We start from the raw sequence: 22,529 nt of genomic DNA, 5'->3' as shown, positions 1-22,529 counted from the left end.
AGATGTGGTGTGGACAGCAGTTTCTGGGTAGGGGCCCACTGTTCTGGTACTGATGCAAGCTTGACTTAGAAAGGCAGTCCCACCAAAACACAGTAGTGTAGGACTTGGTGTAAGCAAGTAAGGCAGACAATATGGGTGCTGTGTTGGTTCTGGAAGATGGTTCTATGTTTATGCTGATGGATGGGGAAGGGACGTGGCACCAGTCAGCTCCCCCAGAGGAGCATCTCCCTCCATGCTGCCTCACAAGGTTGCATTCTGAGAAGAGTGAATAATCTCCTCTCTGTGTGTCCCAGGCATTTTTCAGATCCCTGTTTCCACAGTATCTGTCTTTGTATTGTTTGACTGCCTTCTTGCCAGGAGTAGTGCAGTGCCCTCTGGCCTCTATTACATAAAAGCCTGCTGACTTGTAAAACTCCAAGTTTTACAGACATAGTGGGGGGGGTTGTTCTGGTTTTCTCAGGGAGGGACCACCATATTGAGATTGATGTAAGCTTGACCAAGAAGGGTAGTTACACCAGAGCATAGGGGGGTGGGACTTGGTGTAAGCAGGTTAGGCAGTCAGTGTCAGTGCTGAGCTGCTTCCAACAGGTGGTTCTTGTTTATGCTGAAGATGCGGGAGTAAAATGGCATGAGTCATCTCCTTTGTCTCCAGAGAGGATTCTCCTGCGTTGTTGCTTTTTGGGGAAGCACCCAGAGGACTTAAAGAAGAACAAATAATCTGTGTGCCCCAGTCATTCTTCAGATCTCTGTTTCTATGCTGTCTGCCCCTCGGTTGTTTGTCTGCCTTGTTTCCAGGAGTAAGGCAGTGCCCTTAGGGCTCTATCCCAGCCAAGCCAGCTGTTCTGTTGTGGTTGCAAGAACTCACAAAAATCAGTCCTTCTCATTTCTCCAGCCAATGGCTTTGAGGAAATATTCTCCTTTTGTGTTTCCCTATGTGCTCCTCTGTTTCTCACCCTTCTCTGCATCCATGGCCTCTGCCACACTGCAGCACCTGTGACCTGTTTCTCCCCTAAACCACATTACCACACTTCCTAACTTCTTTGATGTGGCTTCTTCACTCCCTTTTGCTGTGGAGTTTGTTCCGTCAGTCTTCAGGTTGATTTCAGAGATATTTAGAATGAATTGATAGTTATCTAGTTGTGTTCCAAGGATGAAATGAACCTAGGGTCCTCCTACTCTGTCTTCATCTTAGCTCACCAATGATCATTTTTAATTGATGCAGAAAAAGAATTTGATGAAGTACAATATCCATTCATGATAAAATCCCTCACCAAAGTAGGCTTAGAGGGAACATACTTCAATATAATAAAGGTCATATATAAAAAACACATAGCTAACATCATACTCAATTGCGAAAAACTAAGAGCTTTTCCCTTAAGATAAAGAAAAAGACAAAAATGTCCACTCTCACCACTATTGTTCAACATTTACTGGAATTCTTAGCCACGACAATTAGACAAGAAAAAGAAATAAAAAGCATTCAACTTAGTAAGGAAAAACTGTACTGTCACTATCTGTAGATAACATGATACTTACTGTATGTTGTAAACCCAAAAGCCTCCACCAAAATACCACTAGAAGTGATAAATGAATTCAGTTAAGTCACCAGATATAAAATCAATGTACAGAAATCTGTTTCATTTCTTACAATAATAATGAAGCAGCAGAAAGAGAAAGTAAGAAAACAATTATATTTACAATTGCACCAAAAAGAATATAATACCTAGGAATTAACTTACCCAAGGCAGTGAAAGACCTGTAACCTGAAAAATACAAAAATTTGTTGAAAGAAATTGAAAATGACACAAAGAAATGAAAGAAATTCCAGGTTCATGGATTGGGAAAACCAAGACTATTAAAATATCCCTACTATCTAAAGCAATCCAAGATTTAATGCATTCTTTATCAAAATCCAACATTTTTGACAGAACAAGAACAAACAATCCTAAAATTTATATGAAACCACAAAAGTCCCCAAATAGCCAGAGCAATCTTGAAAAAGAAAACAGAAACTGGAAGTATCACAATTCTAGATTTTAAGATATGCTACAAAGCTGTTGTCATCAAATAGTATGGTCCTGGCACAAAAATATACACATAGATCATTGGAACAGAATAGAGACCCAAGAAATACACTCATGCTTATACTGTCAATTAATCTATGAAAAAAGAAATAAGAAAATGCAATGAAAAAAGTCTCTTCTATAAATTGTGTTGGGAAAACTGGACAGCTACATGCAAAAGAATGAAACTGGACCACTTTCTTATATCATATACAAAAATCAATTAAAAATTGATTAAATATATAAATGTGAGATCCAAAACCATGAAATTCTTTTTTTTATGTTTAGTATAGAGTTCCTTGTTATTTTATTTCTAATTCTTGGGACGTTTACAATGGATGTATAGCAGCACTACAATTTACAACCATGAAATTTTTAGTAGAAAACTTCAGCCGTAATCTCTTTGATATCAGTCATAGACACATTTTCCCTACCTATGTCTCCTTTGGCCAATGAAAGAAAAAAATAAGCTATTGGGATATACTAAAAACAAAAAAGTTTTGCACAGCAAAGGAAACAATCAATAAACAATAAGACAACCCACCAATTGGGAGAAGATATTTGCAAATGACATATCCAATAAGAGGTTAAGATCCAAACTATATAATGAACTTATAACACTGAACACCAAAAAACCCCAAACAACCCAATTAAAAATTGGAAATTATACATGAGTAGACAGTTTTCATGAAGACATATAGATGGCCAGCAGACACATGAAAAGATGTTTGACATTACTCATCATCAGGGAAACACAGATCGAAACCACAATATTACATCATACTTGTCAGAATGGCTAAAATCAAAAAGAGAAGAAATAACAGCAGGTGTTGTATGGAAGTGTTGAATCACTATATTGTACACCTGAAACTAATATTATACTGTATGCTAACTAAATGGAATTTAAACAAAAACTTAAATTAATTAATTAATTAATTAATAGAAATAACAAGTGTTTTCAAGCATGCAGAGAAAAAGGAACACTCATGCACTGTTGGTAAGAATGCAAGATAATGCAGCCATAGTGGAAAACAGTATAGACATTCCTCAAAACACTAAAAATAGAATTAACATGTGAGCCAGTGATTCCACTACTGGGTATTTACCCAAAGAATATGTAAACAATAACTTGAAAAGATATCTGCAGCCCTATGTTTATTGTAGCATTATTTACAATAGCCAAGATATGGAAGCAACCCAAGTGTCCATCCATATATGAATGAATCAAAAAATGGTGTATATTTATATAATGAAATACTAATAAGTCATAAAAAATGAAATATTGCCATTTGCAACAACATGGATGGATCTAGAGGGCACAACGCTAAGTGAAGTAAGTCAGAGAAAGAAAAATATCATATGATTTAATTCATATGTGTAATTTAAGAAACAAAATAAATGAATGAAGAAAGAAACAAAAACTTCAGACTGTTAAATATAGAGAACAAACTGGTAGTTGTCAGGGGGAGGTGGGGGGATGAGTGAAATAGGTGAAGTGATTAAGAGTACTCTTATGATGAGGACTGAGTAATGCATAGAATGGTTGAGTCATTATATTGTACACCTGAAATTAATGTAACAGTGTATGTTAGTTATACTGGAATTAGAAATTTTGAAAAAATACCAAATATATATATATATATATATATATATATATATATATATATATATGTGTGTGTGTGTGTATACATATATGTTTTTTGCTTCATTAGCACATATGCTAAAATTAGAACAATATAGAGAAAATTACCATGGCCCCTGAATAAGGATAAAAATGCAAATTTGTGAAGCATTCCATATTTTTGGTGATTGCACAATGATGTGAATTTACTTAATACTAATTAACTATATACTACTTAAAATGGTAAATTTTATGCTGTGTACATTTTGTTACCACAAAAGAGAACATATTTGTTCAAGTCAGTGATCTCCTACATTCAAAAACTGATACCAAACTTATAAAAAAGAACAGATTGTTAGTTTCTAGTATACTGCCAAATTTGTGACTATTTTCCTTCCACAGTTGCTTAAAGAAAGTATTTAAGTTTCAGTTGAAACATGTTAAGCAAAGGTAATTTACATTTTGGGGTGTTTTTCTGTGTTGTTGTTGTTGTTTTAACCACACGAATGAAGTATATAATTTAAATTGTCACCACAGTGATGAAAGGGAAGAAAGGGGATGCTGCCTGAGAACATGATGGAAAACACACATTGATTTAGGAGGGCCTCTGAGACAGAGGGAGGGAGAGGAAAGAGGAGTGACCCAGGGGGCCTGACCTGTGAAGGCCCCCAGGCAGGAAGAGCTCACTGGAGGGGCAGCATGGCCTGTGGGCCAGGCTGTGGACTGGGACAGCATGGCCCTGAGCTCAGAGGGAAAGCATGGATGGGCTTCCAGAAGGGGAGGGGTGGGATCAGATGTATGCTGGTGGGGAGAACGGAGTGGAGGCCAGTGGAGGCCCAGCATTCCGGGTTGTGCAATTTTTCAGTGTGGTGATGCCTCCTCTCTTGAATTCCCCTGCAGTTCATCTCTCTGACTCGGCCCCTTACATTTTGAAATGCATTTGACTATAACAATGTAGTCAACAAGAGTATATGCAATAAGATACACAACATCCGCACTGTAAGTTTAATTTATAGAAAGTCACAGAAAAGAGTCACATTCACAGAAGAAAGTTGGAAAGAATTCTTGTACATTAGATCAATTCACTTTTGATTTGTAAATCAACAATAACAGTAATTGATAGAAGTGCAGCGTAAGTTTGGATGATTTGGTTTGGCTCTGCAGCAGTTAATAACAAAAAATAGAAATGAGAGAAATAGAGTAAACTAACATTAACAGCATTGATAGAAAAACCTGGCCAAGTTCAAATATATAACAAAAATCAAGTTTACCTTAAGATAATTTCCAGATTGGTAAGGAAATTCAATTCACAAAATTTATTTTGAAATATGTATTTGAGGAAATCAGAAGATGTGTAGGAAGATATACTTTAAGCATTTTAACTCAGGATATTAATTTTTAAAAGTGGTTATTTTTATGGAATTTCACTCTCTCTACATAGTTTGTTTGGCTCGGTGCAACTGTAAGACTCGTATCCTTGTTGCTTTTTGGAAAGCTGTTTCTGCCTGTGTGGAAAACCAGTAACACACTTCAAAATTAGAGCAAATGAATACATTTTTCTTTAGAAGAAAAATTCAGGAGGAAAACATCTTAAGAATTCATTTTTCTTTAGAAATAGAATAAATTGGAAATTAGCCTCAAATTAAACATCTATTTTGGCCAAAATTTAATCTTTAGTGTTAACTTCTGTGTAGCAGCTAATGAAAATTCAAATGAATTTTGTGTTTGTTCAAAGGTATCAAACTGCCATTAGAAGAATATTAAACTTCAGGGGGTGCCTGGGTGGCTCAGTCATTAAGCATCTGCCTTCGGCTCAGGGCGTGATCCCAGGGTCCTGGGATCGAGCCCCACTTCAGGCTCCATGATACGCTGAGAGCCTGCTTCTTCCTCTCCGACTCCCCCTGCTTGTGTTCCCTCTCTCGCTGGCTGTCTCTTTCTCTGTCAAATAAATAAATAAATAAAATCTTTTAAAAAAAAGAGGTCTTGCTTTAATGGCTTCCTTAAAAAAAAAAAAGAAGAATATTAAACTTCAATAACGAATCACCTTTCTAAAAGGTAATTGACTTCCTGAAGTTCACTGCCATTTGTGACTTTTAAGTAGCTGGTCTTCCCTTGGATATGCCATATAAATGCCAGAGAATGACCTGTGCAATCAATTCTCCACTCTTCTGGATAGTAGTTATCAAATACTGCTATGCTATGTTGCCACAGAAAGCTACTACAATGATCCTGTGATGTTTTAACATTATGAAATTTTGCATTCTAAACAAATATATATGACTTAAATCAAGACTGAAAAATCCAGCAAAACATCTAGAAATGTTGGCTGTTAAAAAATCTGCATTTTTAAGATGATTAGCATATTTATTATAATCAAAAGTGTAAATTATAACACCAAGAAGGACCTGAGGTAATTGCAAGGATAGTGTTTGTCTATCCCAAATAATGATGTAAAGAATACTGTATGAGATCAGAAAAGCTAGCTATTAAAACTGGGTTTATCTGTAGCTAGTTATAAACTTATCTGAGTCACTTTACCTTCAGAATCAATTTTCTTGTCTTTAAAATGAGTTTTAAGGAAGCAACCAAGATGTCCTTTGGTAGGTGAATGGATAAATAAAATATGGTACATGTAAACAATAGAATATTATTAAGCATTAAAAAGAAATGAGCCAGCATGCGATGAAAAGACATGAAGAAATCTTAAATGCATATTACAAAGTGAAAGAAGCCAATATGAGAAGGCTACATATAGTATGATTCCAACTAAATGACATTTTGGAAATGATAAAGCAATGGAAAAAATAAAGTGATCAATGGTTGCCAGGGATGAGTGTGTGGCGGGAGATAAACAGGCAGAGCACAGCATTTTGGAGGCAGTGAAAAAACACTCTGTATATATTATAATGATGAATATATATCATTATGTATTTGCCAAACTCATAAAATGTACAAAACCAATAATGAACCCAAAGGTAAACTATGGACTTTGGATGATAAAGATGTGTCAATGTAAGTTCATCCTTGGTAATAAATGTACCATTCTGTTAAGTGATATTGATAATAGAAGAGGCTCTGCATATGTCTAAGTATGAGATATAAAGGAAATCTATGCCCTTTTATCTCAATTTTATTGTAAAGCTAAATCTGCTCTAAAAATATTGTCTTTAAAAAATGGCATTCAAGGAATTCTATCAAACATTTAAAGAATAAATACCTATTCTTCTGAAGGTGTTTCAAAAATTACTAATGGAAGGAAAATTTCCAGACTCATTCTATGAAGCTAACACTACCTTGATACCAAAGCCAGACAAAGACCCCATCAAAAATGAGAATTACAGACCAATATGACTGATGAACATGGATATCAAAATTCTCACCAAGACACTAGCCAATAGGCTCCAACTGTGCATTAAAAGGATTATTCACCATGACCAAGTGGGATTTATTCTTGGGCTGTAATGGTGGTTCAACATCCACAAATCAATCAATGTGATACATCACATTAATAAAAGAAAGGGCAAAAACCATAAGATCTTCTTAATAGATGCAGAAAAAGCATTTGACAAAATACAGCATCCTTTCTTGATTATAGTTCTCAGCAGTGTAGGGATAGAAAGAAGATACCTGAATACCATAAAAACCACCAAAGAAGAGCCCACAGTGAATGTCATTCTCAATAGGGAAAAACAGAACTTTTCCCTTAAGGTCAGGAACATGACAGGGATATCTACTCTCACCACTGTTGGTCAGCTAGTATTGGAAGTCCTAGCCTCATCAATCGGACAACAAAAAGAAATAAAAGGCATCCAAGTTGGCAAAGAAGAAGTCAAACTCTTATTCTTTGCAGATGTCATGATACTCTATGTGGAAAACTAAAAGACTCCACCCCGAAATTGCTAGATCTCATACAGGAATTTAGCAAAGTTTCAGGATATAAAATCAATGCATATAAATCAGTTACATTTCTATACACTAACAATGAGAAGGAAGAAAGAGAAATTAAGGAATTGATCCCTTTACAATTGCACCCAAAACCATAAAATACCTAGGAATAAACCTAACCAAGCAGGTAAAGGATCTGTACTCTGGAAACTATAGAACACTTATGAAAGAAATTGAGGAAGACATAAATGAAAACACATTCCATGCTCATGGATTTGAAGAACAAATATTGTTAAAATGTCTATATTACCCAGAACAATCTACACATTCAATATAATCCCTAACAAAATACCATTGATGTTTTTTACAGAGCTGGTATAAATAATCCTAAAATTTATATGGAACCAGAAAAGAACCCAAATAGCCACAAAGGAATGTTGAAAAAGAAAACCAAAGCTGGTGACATCACAATTTTGTACTTCAAGCTAGATTACAATGCTGTAATCATCAAGACAGTATAGTACTGGCACAGAAACAGACACATAGAAAAATGGAACAGAATAGAAAACCCAGAAATGGATCCTCAACTCTATGGTCAACTAATCTTCAACAAAGCGGGGAAGAATATCCAATGGAAAAAAGACAGTCTCTTCAACAAATGGTGGTGGGAAAATTGGACCGCCACATGTAGAAGAATGAAACTGGACCATTCTTTTACACCATACACAATGATAAACTCAAAATGGATGAAACACCTAAATGTGAGGCAGGACTCCATCAAAATCCTAGAGGAGAATGCAGGCAGCAACCTATTTAACCTTGACCACAGCAACTTCTTGCTTGACACTTCTCCAAAGGCAACAGAAACAAAGGCAAAATAAAAAGCTTTTGCACAGCAAACAGTCAACCAAACCAAACGAATGGGAGAAGTGTCTTATCAGATAAAGGGCTAGTATCCAAAATCTATAAAGAAGTTCTCAGACTCAACACCCAAAAAAACAAACAAAAAATCCATTCAAGAAATGGGTAAAAGACATGAACAGACATTTCTCCTAAGAAGACATACAAATGGCCAACAGACACATGAAAAAATACTCCACGTCACTTGGCATCAGGGAAATACAAATCAAAACTACATTGAGATACCACCTTACATGTTAGAATGGCAAAATTAACAAGGCAGAAAACAACAAATATTGGAGAGGATGTGGAGAAAGGGGAACCCTCTTACACTGTTGGTGGGACTGCAAGCTGGTACAGCCACTCTGGAAAACAGTATAGAGGTTTCTCAAGAAGTTAAAAATAGAGCTACCCTACAACACAGCAATTGCTCTACTGAACACTCCAGAATACAAATGTAATGATCCCGAGTGATACCTGCACCCCAACATTTGTAGCAGCAATGTCCACATTAGCTAAACTGGAAAGAGCCCAGATATCCATGGACAGATGAATGGATAAAGAAGATGTGAGATATCATATATATATATATATATATATATATATATATACACATATACACACACAATGGAATATTACTCAGCCATCAAAAATAAATCTTACCATTTGCAATGACATGGATGGAAATAGAGGGTATCAGGCTAAGTGAAATAAGTCAGTCAGAGAAAGAGAATTACCATATGATTTCACTCATATGTGGAATATAAGAAACAGTGCAGAGGATCATAGGGGAAGGGAGGGAAAAATAAAATAAGATGAAATCACAGAGGGAGACAAATCATAAGAGACTCTTAACCATAGGAAACAAACTGAGGGTTGCTGGAGGGGAAGTGGGTGGGGTGATGGTGTAACTGCCCGATGGGCATTAAGGAGGGCACATGATGTAATGGGCACTGGGTGTTATATGCAACTGACAAAACTGAACTCTACTACTGAAACTAATGATACACCATATGTTAATTAATAGAATTTAAATAAAATAAAATTTTTAAAAATGAGGTTCAAACCAATGTTAACTTTCAATGAGTCTACATGGAATACTTTACTTCCAAGATAGTTTATGACTTGTCATTTATTAATTTTACATGTAAATCCTGTCTCCCTTACCTAGGCTGCAAGTTCCTTACTGGAAGAAACTATTATTCTTACCCTTTGCATTTCTTGGTGCCTGACACTCTATCGGGTTCATGGTGGTGTCCAGTGAATGACTGAAGAATAATCAACTGAAGTTGTGAAGGGACACCAACAGGAGGAAGAAAAAGGGCTACTTGCCCAACACTAGCAATTGTGCAATTCTCTAGTAATAGGTATATTTTGCAATCTCTCCAAAAGCACGTTCTGCCTGACCTTCCTGCCAAGATGTAATAACAAATGTAAGTAGTTGGCAAAGACAGAGATGGTTGACAAACACTGAAAGTGGCAATAGCTCTGCCTTTATTTTACTCATTCACTGTCTGTTGGTGCCATTCTTTATGATCAGCTTATGCTTATGCCTACTGAAGCACTATATGTTAAGTATCTGTTCTAGAAAGCAAAGCAATATGTTATATTGAATGTAATTATAGAACAATTTTGTGACTGAACTTATCTTATTCTCAATTTAAAGAACACATGAAACTAACCATATGTGTGTTGATATAAATGCATGAATAAATTTATGGTCATGTCTCAGGGGCTTTCCTTTGTATAATATTTAAGGAAATGTGAAGCTAATTCTTTTAAATATAACAGATTAATTCTAACCCTCCAAAGAAAAAGAGATAAAAGAGAAAGTCTAAATCATTCCCACTATAATGATAATCATATGTAATTATATGTGTGTGTTGCTGCATACTTTGAGACATAAATATTGATAGCTATATATCTATTAGCTATCTGAATCCACAATTACTTGAAGTTAACTGACAAAACCCAAAACATGAACATTTGTTATATGAGTTACAAGGGAGAATAAAGTGATATGATGAGAAACTGGCTTTTATTCTTGGATCTTCAATGGACACACAGTATCTGGCAAGATTATTCTTTAAAGCTTATATTACTTTGCCTCATAAAATGCAGTGTAATAACTCAAGACTTCTGTCACTTATGAAACTCACCAGTCTATTGCATTTCTAATAACTGAATATAATAAAAGTTTTCGGGTATTGTTATTTCCATATTAAAACTATACTATCTTGGTTAAGATGGCGGAGGAGTAGGGGACACCTTTTTCAGCCGGTCCCCTGAGTTGAGCTGGATAGGTACCAGAACAGCAGGAATATCCACGGAATCAGGCCTGAGACGCAGGAAGATACATCTGGATCTCTACAAATGAACATCTCCAGCGCTGAGTATCGAGGTACGAAGTGGGGAGCCGTGAAACCGCGCACAGATATCGGAAGCTAAACAGAAGGGGGAGGGAGCCGCCGTGTCAGGGCGCCGGGAAGCGGTAGCCACCTGCAAGGGGGAGCGGACAGACCGCGGACCCGCACGCTTGAGACAGCAGGCTGAGAAGGGAGCTCCGGGAGCGCACGCGGGACGGCTGGCGGTTGGCGGGCCACCTGCACGGGGGAGCAGGCGGACTCGCGGACGGCACCCGCGAGACAACAGACTTAGAACGCGAGCTCCAGGAGCGCGCGCGCAGGGCGGCTGGCGGGCCACCTGCACCGGGGAGCGGGCGGACCGCGGACCCGCACTCTGGAAACGGCAGACTGAGTCCGTGAGCCGGGAGCGTGCACCACCAAGCATCTCACGGAGCTCCGGAGCTCCGGTGTGCTCACTGGATCGAGGCTGAGACCGGGAGCTCCGGGAGCGTCCGCGGGGCGGCTGGCGGCTGGAGGGCCACCTGCACGGGGGAGCAGGCGGACTCGCGGTCAGCACCCGTGAGACACCAGACTGAGACGGGGAGCTCCGGGAGCCCGCGCGGGGCGGCTGGCGGCTGGCGGGGTTGGAAACACAAAGGACAGAGACGTGCCGGCCCTGGAAGTGAGGGCTGGGACGCCGGGTGTGGGGCGCACAGCCCGGGATGCTGCAGGGTTGAGCAGCACCAACAGAAACAGAGTTAAAGTGGCCAGAACATCAGTGGAGAACGATCCGCGATCCCTCTGTTCTGAGACAGAGGCTGAATTTCAGCCGCTGCTGCTCTCTCAGAAGAGGCATAGCAAACCGCCAGGGAAAGCCGCCAGAGAACAAAAGCCCGGAAATACCGGCTCACAGGGTGCCCATCCCCATCCCCCCTCGCAAGGGACACAGAGACTCTACCCAAACAGGGTTTTCTGAGTACCGGCAGGCAGGCCCCTCCCCCAGAAGGCAGGCTGAAAAATCAAGAAGCCCACAACCCGGAGCGCCTGAGTGGCGCAGTCACCAAGCACCTGTCTTCGGATTAGGGTGTGATCACAACGCTCCGTAAGGAGTCCTTCATCGGGCTTCTCCACCGGGAACCTGCTTCTTCCTCTCCCACTCCTCTGCTTGGGTTCCCTTTCTTGCTGACTGTCTCTCTCTCTCTCAAATAAATAAATAAACTCTTTAAGGAAGAAGCCCACATCCCTAAGATCTCTATAAAACAAGGGCGCACGGCCTGGGTCCCAGTCAACACTTGGGCTCTGGACAACCCTGCAATCTCTCTTCATCAGAATGACGAGAAGGAGAAGTCCCCCCCAGCAAAGAAAAGATAATGAGTCTGTGGCCTCTGCCACAGAATTGGCCTCGGCCACAGAATTAATACATATGGATGTATCCCAATTATCAGAAATGGAATTCAGAGCAACAATGGTCAAGATGATGAGTAAACTTGAAAAAAGCATCAGAGAAAGCGTTGCTGAGAATATAGAATCCCTAAGGGCAGAAATGAGAGCGAATCTGACAGAAATTAAAAACTCAGTGGGCCAAATACAGTCAAAACTAGAGGCTCTGACGGCCAGGGTCACCGAGGCAGAGGAACGCGTTAGCGAATTGGAGGATGGGTTAGTAGAAGAAAAAACGAAAATAGAAGCTGGTCTTAAAAAAATCCACGCCCACGAATGTAGATTACGGGAGATTACTGACTCTATGAAACGATCCAATGTCAGAATCATCGGCATCCCTGAAGGGGTGGAGAAAAACAGAGGTCTAGAAGAGATATTTGAACAAATTGTAGCTGAAAACTTCCCTAATCTAGCAAGGGAAACAAGCATTCGTGTCCAAGAGGCAGAGAGGACCCCATCCAAGCTCAACCAGGACAAACCTACGCCACGGCATGTCATAGTGCAATTCGCAAATATTAGATCCAAGGATACAGTATTGAAAGCGGCCAGGGCAAAGAAATTTCTCACGTACCAAGGCAAAGGTATCAGGATTACGTCAGACCTGTCTACAGAGACCTGGAATGAGAGAAAGGCTTGGGGGGGCATTTTTAAAGCTCTTTCAGAGAAAAACATGCAGCCAAGGATCCTTTATCCAGCAAAGCTGTCATTCAGAATTGATGGAGAAATAAAGACGTTCCAAAATCGCCAATCATTAACCAATTTCGTAACCACGAAACCAGCCCTACAGGAGATATTAAGGGGGGCTCTATAAAGGTAAAAAGGCCCCAAGAGTGATACAGAGCAGCAAGTCACAACCGATACAAAGACTTTAAAGAGAAATGGCATCATTAAAATCATATCTGTCAATAATCTCTATCAATCTAAATGGCTTAAACTCTCCCATAAAACGCCACAGGGTTGCAGATTGGATAAAAAGACATGACCCATCCATTTGCTGTCTACAAGAGACTCATTTTGAACCCAAAGATGCATTCAGACTTAGAGTAAGGGGATGGAGTACCATCTTCCACGCAAATGGACCTCAAAAGAAAGCTGGAGTAGCAATTCTCATATCAGATAGACTGGATTTTAAACTAGAGGCCATAGAGAGAGATACAGAAGGGCACTATATTATTCTTAAAGGAAGTATTCAACAAGTGGATATGACAATTATTAATATATATGCCCCCAACAGGGGAGCAGCAAGATACACAAGCCAACTCTTAACCAAAATAAAGAGACATATAGATAAGAACACAGTAATAGTAGGGGACCTCAACACCCCACTATCAGAAATAGACAGAACACCCTGGCAAAAACTAAGCAAAGAATCAAAGGCTTTGAATGCCATACTCGACGAGTTGGACCTCATAGATATATATAGAACACTACACCCCAGAACCAAAGAATACTCATTCTATTCAAATGCCCATGGAACATTCTCAAGAATAGATCATGCTCTGGGACACAAAACAGGTCTCAGCCAATACCAAAAGATTGAAATTATCCCCTGCATATTCTCAGACCACAACGCTCTGAAATTGGAACTCAACCACAAGGAAAAACCTGGAAGAAACTCAAACACTTGGAGGCTAAGAACCATCCTGCTCAAGAATGACTCGATAAACCAGGAAATCAAAAAACAAATTAAACAATTTATGGAGACCAACGAGAATGAATACACAACGGTCCAAAACCTATGGGATACTGCAAAGGCAGTCCTAAGGGGGAAATACATAGCCATCCAAGCCTCACTCAAAAGAATAGAAAAATCTAAAATGCAGTTTCTATATTCTCACCTCAAGAAACTGGAACAGCAACAGAGGGACAGGCCTAACCCACTGACAAGGAAGGAGTTGACCAAGATTAGAGCAGAAATCAATGAATTAGAGACCAGAACCACAGTAGAGCAGATCAACAGGACTAGAAGCTGGTTCTTTGAGAGAATCCATAAAATTGATAGACCACTGGCAAAACTTGTCCAAAAACAAAGAGAAAGGACTGAGATTATTAAAATTATGACTGAAAAGGGAGAGGTCACGACCAGCACCATTGAAATTGCAAGGATTATTAGAAACTTTTATCAACAGCTATATGCCAAAAAACTAAACAATCTGGAAGAGATGGAGGCCTTCCTGGAAACCTATAAACTACCAAGACTGAAACAGGAAGAAATAGATTTCTTAAATAGGCCAATTAACTATGAAGAAATTGAGTCAGTGATAAACAACCTTCCAAATAATAAAACTCCAGGCCCAGACGGTTTTCCTGGGGAATTCTACCAAACATTCAAAGAAGAAATAATACCTATTCTCCTAAAGCTATTTCAAAAAATAGAAACAGAAGGAAAGCTACCAAACTCATTCTATGAGGCTAATATTACCTTGATCCCCAAACCAGGCAAAGACCCCCTCAAAAAGGAGAATTACAGACCGATTTCTCTAATGAATATGGATGCCAAAATCCTCAACAAGATCCTTGCTAATAGAATCCAACAGTACATTAAAAGGATTATCCATCATGACCAAGTGGGATTCATACCTGGGATGCAAGCATGGTTCAACACTCGCAAATCAATCAATGTGATACATCATATCAACAAGAAAAGACTCAAGAACCATATGATCCTCTCAATTGATGCAGAAAAAGCATTTGACAAAATACAGCATCCTTTCCTGATTAAAACCCTTCAGAGTGTAGGAATAGAGGGTACATTTCTCAATCTCATAAAAGCCATCTATGAAAAGCCTACTGCAAGCATTATTCTCAATGGGGAAAAGCTGGAAGCCTTTCCCTTAAGATCAGGAACACGACAAGGATGCCCACTCTCGCCACTATTATTCAACATAGTACTAGAAGTCCTTGCAACAGCAATCAGAAGACAAAAAGGGATCAAAGGTATCCAAATCGGCAAAGAAGAAGTCAAACTGTCTCTCTTTGCAGATGACATGATACTCTATATGGAAAACCCAAAGGAATCCACTCCCAAACTATTAGAAGTTATAGAACAATTCAGTAAGGTGGCAGGATACAAAATCAATGCCCAGAAATCAGTTGCATTTCTATACACGAATAACGAGACTGAAGAAAGAGAAATTAGGGAATCCATCCCATTTACAATAACACCAAAAACCATACGTTACCTTGGAATTAACTTAACCAGAGACGTAAAGGACCTATATGCTAGAAACTATAGATCACTTTTGAAAGATATTGAGGAAGACATAAAAAGATGGAAAAATATTCCATGCTCATGGATTGGAAGAATTAACATAGTTAAAATGTCCATACTACCCAGAGCAATCTACACTTTCAATGCTATCCCGATCAAAATACCGAGGACATTTTTCAAAGAACTGGAACAAATAGTCCTTAAATTTGTATGGAACCAGAAAAGGCCCCGAATCTCCAAGGAACTGTTGAAAAGGAAAAACAAAGCTGGGGGCATCACAATGCCGGATTTCGAGCTGTACTACAAAGCTGTGATCACAAAGACAGCATGGTACTGGCACAAAAACAGACACATCGACCAATGGAACAGAATAGAGAACCCAGAAATGGACCCTCGGCTCTTTGGGCAACTAATCTTTGATAAAGCAGGAAAAAACATCCGGTGGAAAAAAGACAGTCTCTTCAATAAATGGTGCTGGGAAAATTGGACAGCTACATGCAAAAGAATGAAACTTGACCACTCTCTCACACCATACACAAAAATAAACTCCAAATGGATGAAAGACCTCAATGTGAGACAGGAATCCATCAAAATTCTAGAGGAGAACATAGGCAACAACTTCTATGACATCGGCCAGAGCAACCTTTTTCACGACACATCTCCAAAGGCAAGAGAAATAAAAGATAAAATGAACTTATGGGACTTTATCAGGATAAAGAGCTTCTGCACAGCCAAGGAAACAGTCAAAAAAACTAAGAGACAGCCCACGGAATGGGAGAATATATTTGCAAAGGACACCACAGATAAAGGACTGGTATCCAAGATCTACAAAGAACTTCTCAAACTCAATACACGAGAAACAAATAAACAAATCATAAAATGGGCAGAAGATATGAACAGACACTTTTCCAATGAAGACATACAAATGGCTAACAGACACATGAAAAAATGTTCAAAATCATTAGCCATCAGGGAAATTCAAATCAAAACCACACTGAGATACCACCTTACGCCAGTTAGAATGGCAAAGATAGACAAGGCAAGAAACAACAATTGTTGGAGAGGATGTGGAGAAAGGGGATCCCTCCTACATTGTTGGTGGGAATGCAAGTTGGTACAGCCACTCTGGAAAACAGTGTGGAGGTCCCTTAAAAAGTTAAAAATTGAACTACCCTATGACCCAGCCATTGCACTACTGGGTGTTTACCCCAAAGATACAGACGTAGTAAAGAGAAGGGCCATATGCACCCCAATGTTCATAGCTGCATTGTCCACAATAGCCAAATCATGGAAGGAGCCGAGATGCCCTTCAACAGATGACTGGATTAAGAAGCTGTGGTCCATATATACAATGGAATATTACTCAGCTATCAGAAAGAACGAATTCTCAACATTTGCTGCAACATGGACGGCACTGGAGGAGATAATGCTAAGTGAAATAAGTCAAGCAGAGAAAGACAATTATCATATGATTTCTCTCATCTATGGAACATAAGAACTAGGATGATCGGTAGGGGAAGAAAGGGATAAAGAAAAGGGGGGTAATCAGAAGGGGGAATGAAACATGAGAGACTATGGACTGTGAGAGACAAACTGAAGACTTCAGAGGGGAGGGGGTGGGGGAATGGGATAGACTGGTGATGGGTAGTAAGGAGGGCACGTATTGCATGGTGCACTGGGTGTTATACGCAACTAATGAAGCATCAAACTTTACATCGGAATCTGGGGATGTACTGTATGGTGATTAACACAATATAATAAAATAAAATTTAAAAAACAACAACAACAACAACAACAACAAAAAAAAAACAAAACTATACTACCTAAATTTCTAGGACCAGAAAAACCTGGCTGTCAGAGTGGCATGGGTAAGAATTCTTTTACATCATATACAGTTTTACTTTATTTATTTATTATTTATTTATGTAGAAAAATTTTTATTACTGTCATATACAATAAAAAATGGGAAATAAATCAAATAATACAAAATTACAATACATTCATATGATGAAATATTGTGTAGCAATTGAAATAATCCTCTTAAAGAACCTTAATGGAGGGTACAATTTTCACAAGGTTATTTTATATTTTATTTTATTTTTTTGTTTCAAGTTTTTATTTAAATTCCAGTTAGTTAACATATAGTGTAATATTAGTTTCAGGAATAGAATTAAGTAATTCACCAATTACATAAACCCAACGCTCATCACATAAAGTGCCCTCCTTAATACCCACCACCGACTTAACCCAACCCCCCACCCACTTCCCTTCCAGCAACCCTCAGTTTGTTCTCTAAGTTAAGAGTCTATTTTATGGTTTGCTTCTCTTTTTCCCCCCATGTTCATCTGTTTCTTTCTCTTTTTTCTTTTTTTTAAATCTGCTTCTTTCTTTTTTTTTTTTTTTTTAAAGATTTTTTTTTTTTTTTTGACAGAGATAGATAGCGAGCGAGAGGGAACACAAGCAGAGGGAGTGGGAGAGGAAGAAGCAGGCTCATAGTGGAGGAGCCCGATGTGGGGCTCGATCCCATAACGCCGGGATCACGCCCTGAGCTGAAGGCAGACGCTTAACCGCTGTGCCACCCAGGCGCCCCTAAATCTGCTTCTTTCTTAATTCCACATATGAATGAAATCATGTAGTATTTGTCTTTCTCTGACTGACTTATTTGGCTTATCATAATATACTCTAACCCCACCCACATGGATGCAAATGACAGGATTTCATTCTTTTTTATGACTAATATTCTATTATATATCTATATAAATATATCATATATAAATTTATATATGTAATATATTAGTATTTATATGTTATATGTATTTATATACCATTATTGGTTGATGGACATTTGGGCTTTTTCCATAATTATGTTATTGTTGACAATCCTAGTATAAACACAAGGGTGCACATGTCCCTTCAAATCAGTATTTTTATATCCTTTGGGTAGATACCTAGTAGTGCAATTGCTGGATAGTAGGGTAGTTCTATTTTTAACTTTTTGAGAAACCTATATATTTTTTTCACAGTGACTACACCAGTTTGCACTCCCACCAACAGTGCAAGAGGGTTCCCCTTTTTCTGCATCCTTGCCAACATCTGTTGTTTCCTGTGTCATTAATTTTAGCCATTTTGACAAGTGTGAGGTGATATCTTATTGTAGTTTTGATTTGTATTTCCCTGATGATGAGTGATGTTGAGCATCTTTTCATAGCAGTTTTACTTTAAATAGAGCCGCCATTCCTCTTACAGTGATATCATTCCCAGGATGAGCAGGGTTTAGAAAATTATGTACTATTGCCATCCAACACTAAAAAGTATCTAATGAACATTATTTTCTCCTAAAATTGCTGTAGAGAGTTTTATCCACAGTTAAGACACTAAGATGTTTGAACTACAAGCATCCAGTATTTCATTATTGCCCAGTAGAATAGATGGGTGCAAAGAAGTTACAACTCTTGTTTATCCCTGCTGAAAAATGCTATTATCTCAAGGGGGCCTGGGTAAGCAGCTGCCTTCATCTCAGGTCATGATCCCAGGGTCCTGGGATCGAGTCCCACATCAGTCTCCCTGCTCAGTGGGGAGCCTACTTCTCCCTCTCCCCTGCTTGTGCTTCCTCTCTCTCTCTCTCAAATAAATGAAAAAATAAATAAAAGCTTTAAAAGAATGCTATCTCTTATATATGAGTTAGTGCTTGGGTAATAGAAAAATAATTCTAAGTTAAATAATTAGGCCACATCATTAATAGAGGAGAGATACATAGACACATGCCAACATGCATACACAATAAAAAGGATTCTGCAACGGGGCGCCTGGGTGGCACAGCGGTTGGGCGTCTGCCTTCGGCTCAGGGCATGATCCCGGCGTTGTGGGATCGAGCCCCACATCAGGCTCCTCCGCTGTGAGCCTGCTTCTTCCTCTCCCACTCCCCCTGCTTGTGTTCCCTCTCTCGCTGGCTGTCTCTATCTCTGTTGAATAAATAAATAAATAATCTAAAAAAAAAAAGGATTCTGCATGGAGCTGAGGACTAATGAATGATTTATAAGGTGGAACATTCTTTCTGGTTTCCTCTATTGTGTCAGTCCTATTAACAATAAATTCAGAAAGAGATAAAAACCATTTTTTCTACTTGAAACCAATAGCTTCAGCTTGCTAAAGGGGCATACGAACTCAAATGGATCAAATGAAACAGAAGCCATAAAGAAATATATCTCTCTTCTAACCTTTTATTTCAGTCAGAATGCCAAACATCTTAGTAATAATATGTATAACTTCAAAATTGCTTATAGCTAGAGATAAACAAACGTACACAGCTGGGAGGTCGATGAGGATGCACAATGTTAGGAATGCTACACCATCTTGATGATGAGACAAGGAACTTCACCTTTTGTAGCTTTGTCAATTTCCATGGCTATTGTTCCTGGGAATAAGATAGTATGTCCAGAAACAATAAAATGAGAACAAATATCACCCCAGTTTCCAGTTCACTAAACTATGTTCTGTTTACACTTCAATTGATTTGTTATTTTTCCCTTATTATCCTAGGTCTCTGATATTTTTGGAAGGCTGTGTTTCTGTAAAAACTGTAGTAATTTGTACAAATATATTGGCATAAATCATGGGCTTTCCTAAGTCAAAAGGTGTAATTTCAAGGTGGTCTATATCACCATTCCTCCTGTTGATGATCTTAGTAATGAAGCACTTAAACTCTGTCAAATGAAACTCTGTCTTAGCCAGTTATTACTCTCTACTTTTTTAAAGGAACACAGGATTTTAGTTTAGTTATATATGCTATTTTTTAAAATAATTGCCATGTATGTCAGGTGTGATTGACACAGTTTAATAAAAGATATTTGCTCTGGCTCATTGCAATTGATTTGGGCACATAGGAAATTCAGAAAGTTTCACATGAAATAATCAGATTATATAGATAAAGTATATCTTATTTTTTTAGTTTGAATTCCATTGCCAATAACTTCAAACAGAACATTAATTTTTCTAAAGCAAATTTTAAATAGTATTACTTCAAATTCATACACTATGAATCTAAAATTGAAATCTTGACTCTAAAATGAACTAAAAATTCCACAATCCATTTTTAACAGGTATACATTCCTTCTCAGCTAGACTAATTGCAGAACTTCTTAAGTGATCTTTCTGCCTCTCTTTCTTTTCCTTTCAAGTCTATCCCATACTGTGTTAGTGATATTTTCATAAGCAGCAGTACTTTCACATTCCTCATCCTCACAAAAATATTTAGTTGTTCACCATTGCCTATAGAATCGAGTCCAGAATTCTTATTTTGATATTTATAACCTCCCACTTTTGGCCCCACCCATCTTTATAGACAGAGCTTCCACTCTTTTTTATCATATAACTACTATTCTAACCAGACTAAACACTCTGTCACCCAGACAAACTCACTACTACCTCATCTTCACACCTTTGCAGGTTGTCTCTTTTGCCTGGAATGTTTTTTTTATCCCTGTCTTGCTAACTGCAGCCTAACCAACCTTTAAAACAAATTTAAATACCATTAATCCAAAAAGCCTTCTTTAATTCTCACAACTGGACATAATTCTCTTCTTGGAATTTTCCTATATTACTTTACATACACATATTTATGTGAACATATTTATCACTTTCTGCCTTTTATTATGATTATGCCTACAAGTAGGCCTCACTTCCCCAACTAAAATGAAAGCTGTGAAGGCTGCTGTAGGTTTTGTACTCATAGCAGTATCTAGAATATGTCTTGCAAGAAGGAAATACTTGATAAATGTGTGTCTAATGAACTTACCATTCTAGAGAATAAAGGTTTAGAAAAGGTTATTTAAGATCTTGAATACTTAAAATACAATCATACATATGGGTAAACAGTAGTCACATGCACATACGTACACTGACATCAAACACACTATGTTTGTTATTTCTCTTGGGTCTTCAATATATCATGAAAATTTCTCCATAGTTTACTTAATAGATGAAAGGCAGAATGAAAAATGTATAATCCTTCCTAGTGGTTTTAAGACATTTTTAAACAAAGTTTTTATTTTTTAGGTATCTCTGGAGGAAAAAGTGTTTTCCCTAATTAATCATGGAGTAGCTATGACTGGTGAGAAGAAAATTACATCACAAATGAGCAGCTACCTGTTATCAAATTGCAAGGCATTTTCATCGAAGTGCCCAAAAAAGCAGCAGACTTACCAGTTAACGTGTTTCCACTGACCTGGAGGGATTTTTTTCCCAATTAATAGCTTCAGAAAAATGTTTTCTTTTGATTCTTGTCTCTGACACAAAAACAATTGTCCCATTTAACCGGTCTTCTATCATACATATGAGAGAATCCTATTTACTCACACACTATTGGAACATTAACACACAATAGAATGATTGTCTTTTGAAGAATAATTTAAAGATTATTTTTTTTACCCCAAAAGGGCATTGAGATCAAAAGCTAACTTTAATAGATGTTTGACTAAGGTCATACTCCTAGGAAATGTAACACTAAAGATAAAAGAAAAGAAATAGTTTTGGCTTTTGATCTCAGTCAAATCCATTTGGTGTTGTTTAGCTTTTATATAATGCTTCGGTTTTAGGGGATATCATAACTAAAATGAATTGGCTTTCTTCTTGAGGCTTTAATAGCTCTTTATTACTTTGACATTTAGCAAAGTTTAGTAAAACAGATTCCTTCTTTGTTAGCTAATATTGCAATAGTAGATATAAACAGGTTTTCTTCATTTATAAATACCACTATCATATTATATCCATGATATATTTTCAAGTAATGCAAAAAGGAGTTCAAAAATAAAGTTTTCCTATGAAATACTCTTCAAAGAAAATCATCATTGAAGTGACTACAATTTTATAGGTAACAAAGGACCATCTTAATTTTAAGTTACATTATTTTGAATTTACATTTTCCATGTACTAGAACAGTTTGCTTTCTTATAGTTCAGCATTGGACAGACCCAATATAAGATTGAAAAAAAAAAACAACCCAACTATTATTGAATACCCATAACTATAGGTCAACACCATTTAGAACTGTTATATACATTATATCA

General features: G+C 37.9%; 1 protein-coding gene and 1 non-coding gene across 5 annotated transcripts in view; one reads left to right on the top strand and one right to left on the bottom strand.

The window, feature by feature from the left end:
- Positions 1 to 22,529, bottom strand: part of DACH2 (dachshund family transcription factor 2) — a 798,780-nt gene that overhangs the window by 275,813 nt on the left and 500,438 nt on the right. The gene's annotated exons all lie outside the window — the stretch shown is intronic.
- LOC117797618 lies at positions 3,764 to 3,867 on the top strand. The gene has a single exon (XR_004622615.1). It is a non-coding gene; the product is annotated as a U6 spliceosomal RNA (small nuclear RNA).

Source organism: Ailuropoda melanoleuca, chromosome X, assembly GCF_002007445.2.
Source record: "Ailuropoda melanoleuca isolate Jingjing chromosome X, ASM200744v2, whole genome shotgun sequence".
Taxonomy (NCBI): domain Eukaryota; kingdom Metazoa; phylum Chordata; class Mammalia; order Carnivora; family Ursidae; genus Ailuropoda; species Ailuropoda melanoleuca.
The sequence above is the reverse complement of the archived record's forward strand: the minus strand, read 5'-3'. Positions and strand labels throughout refer to the sequence as shown.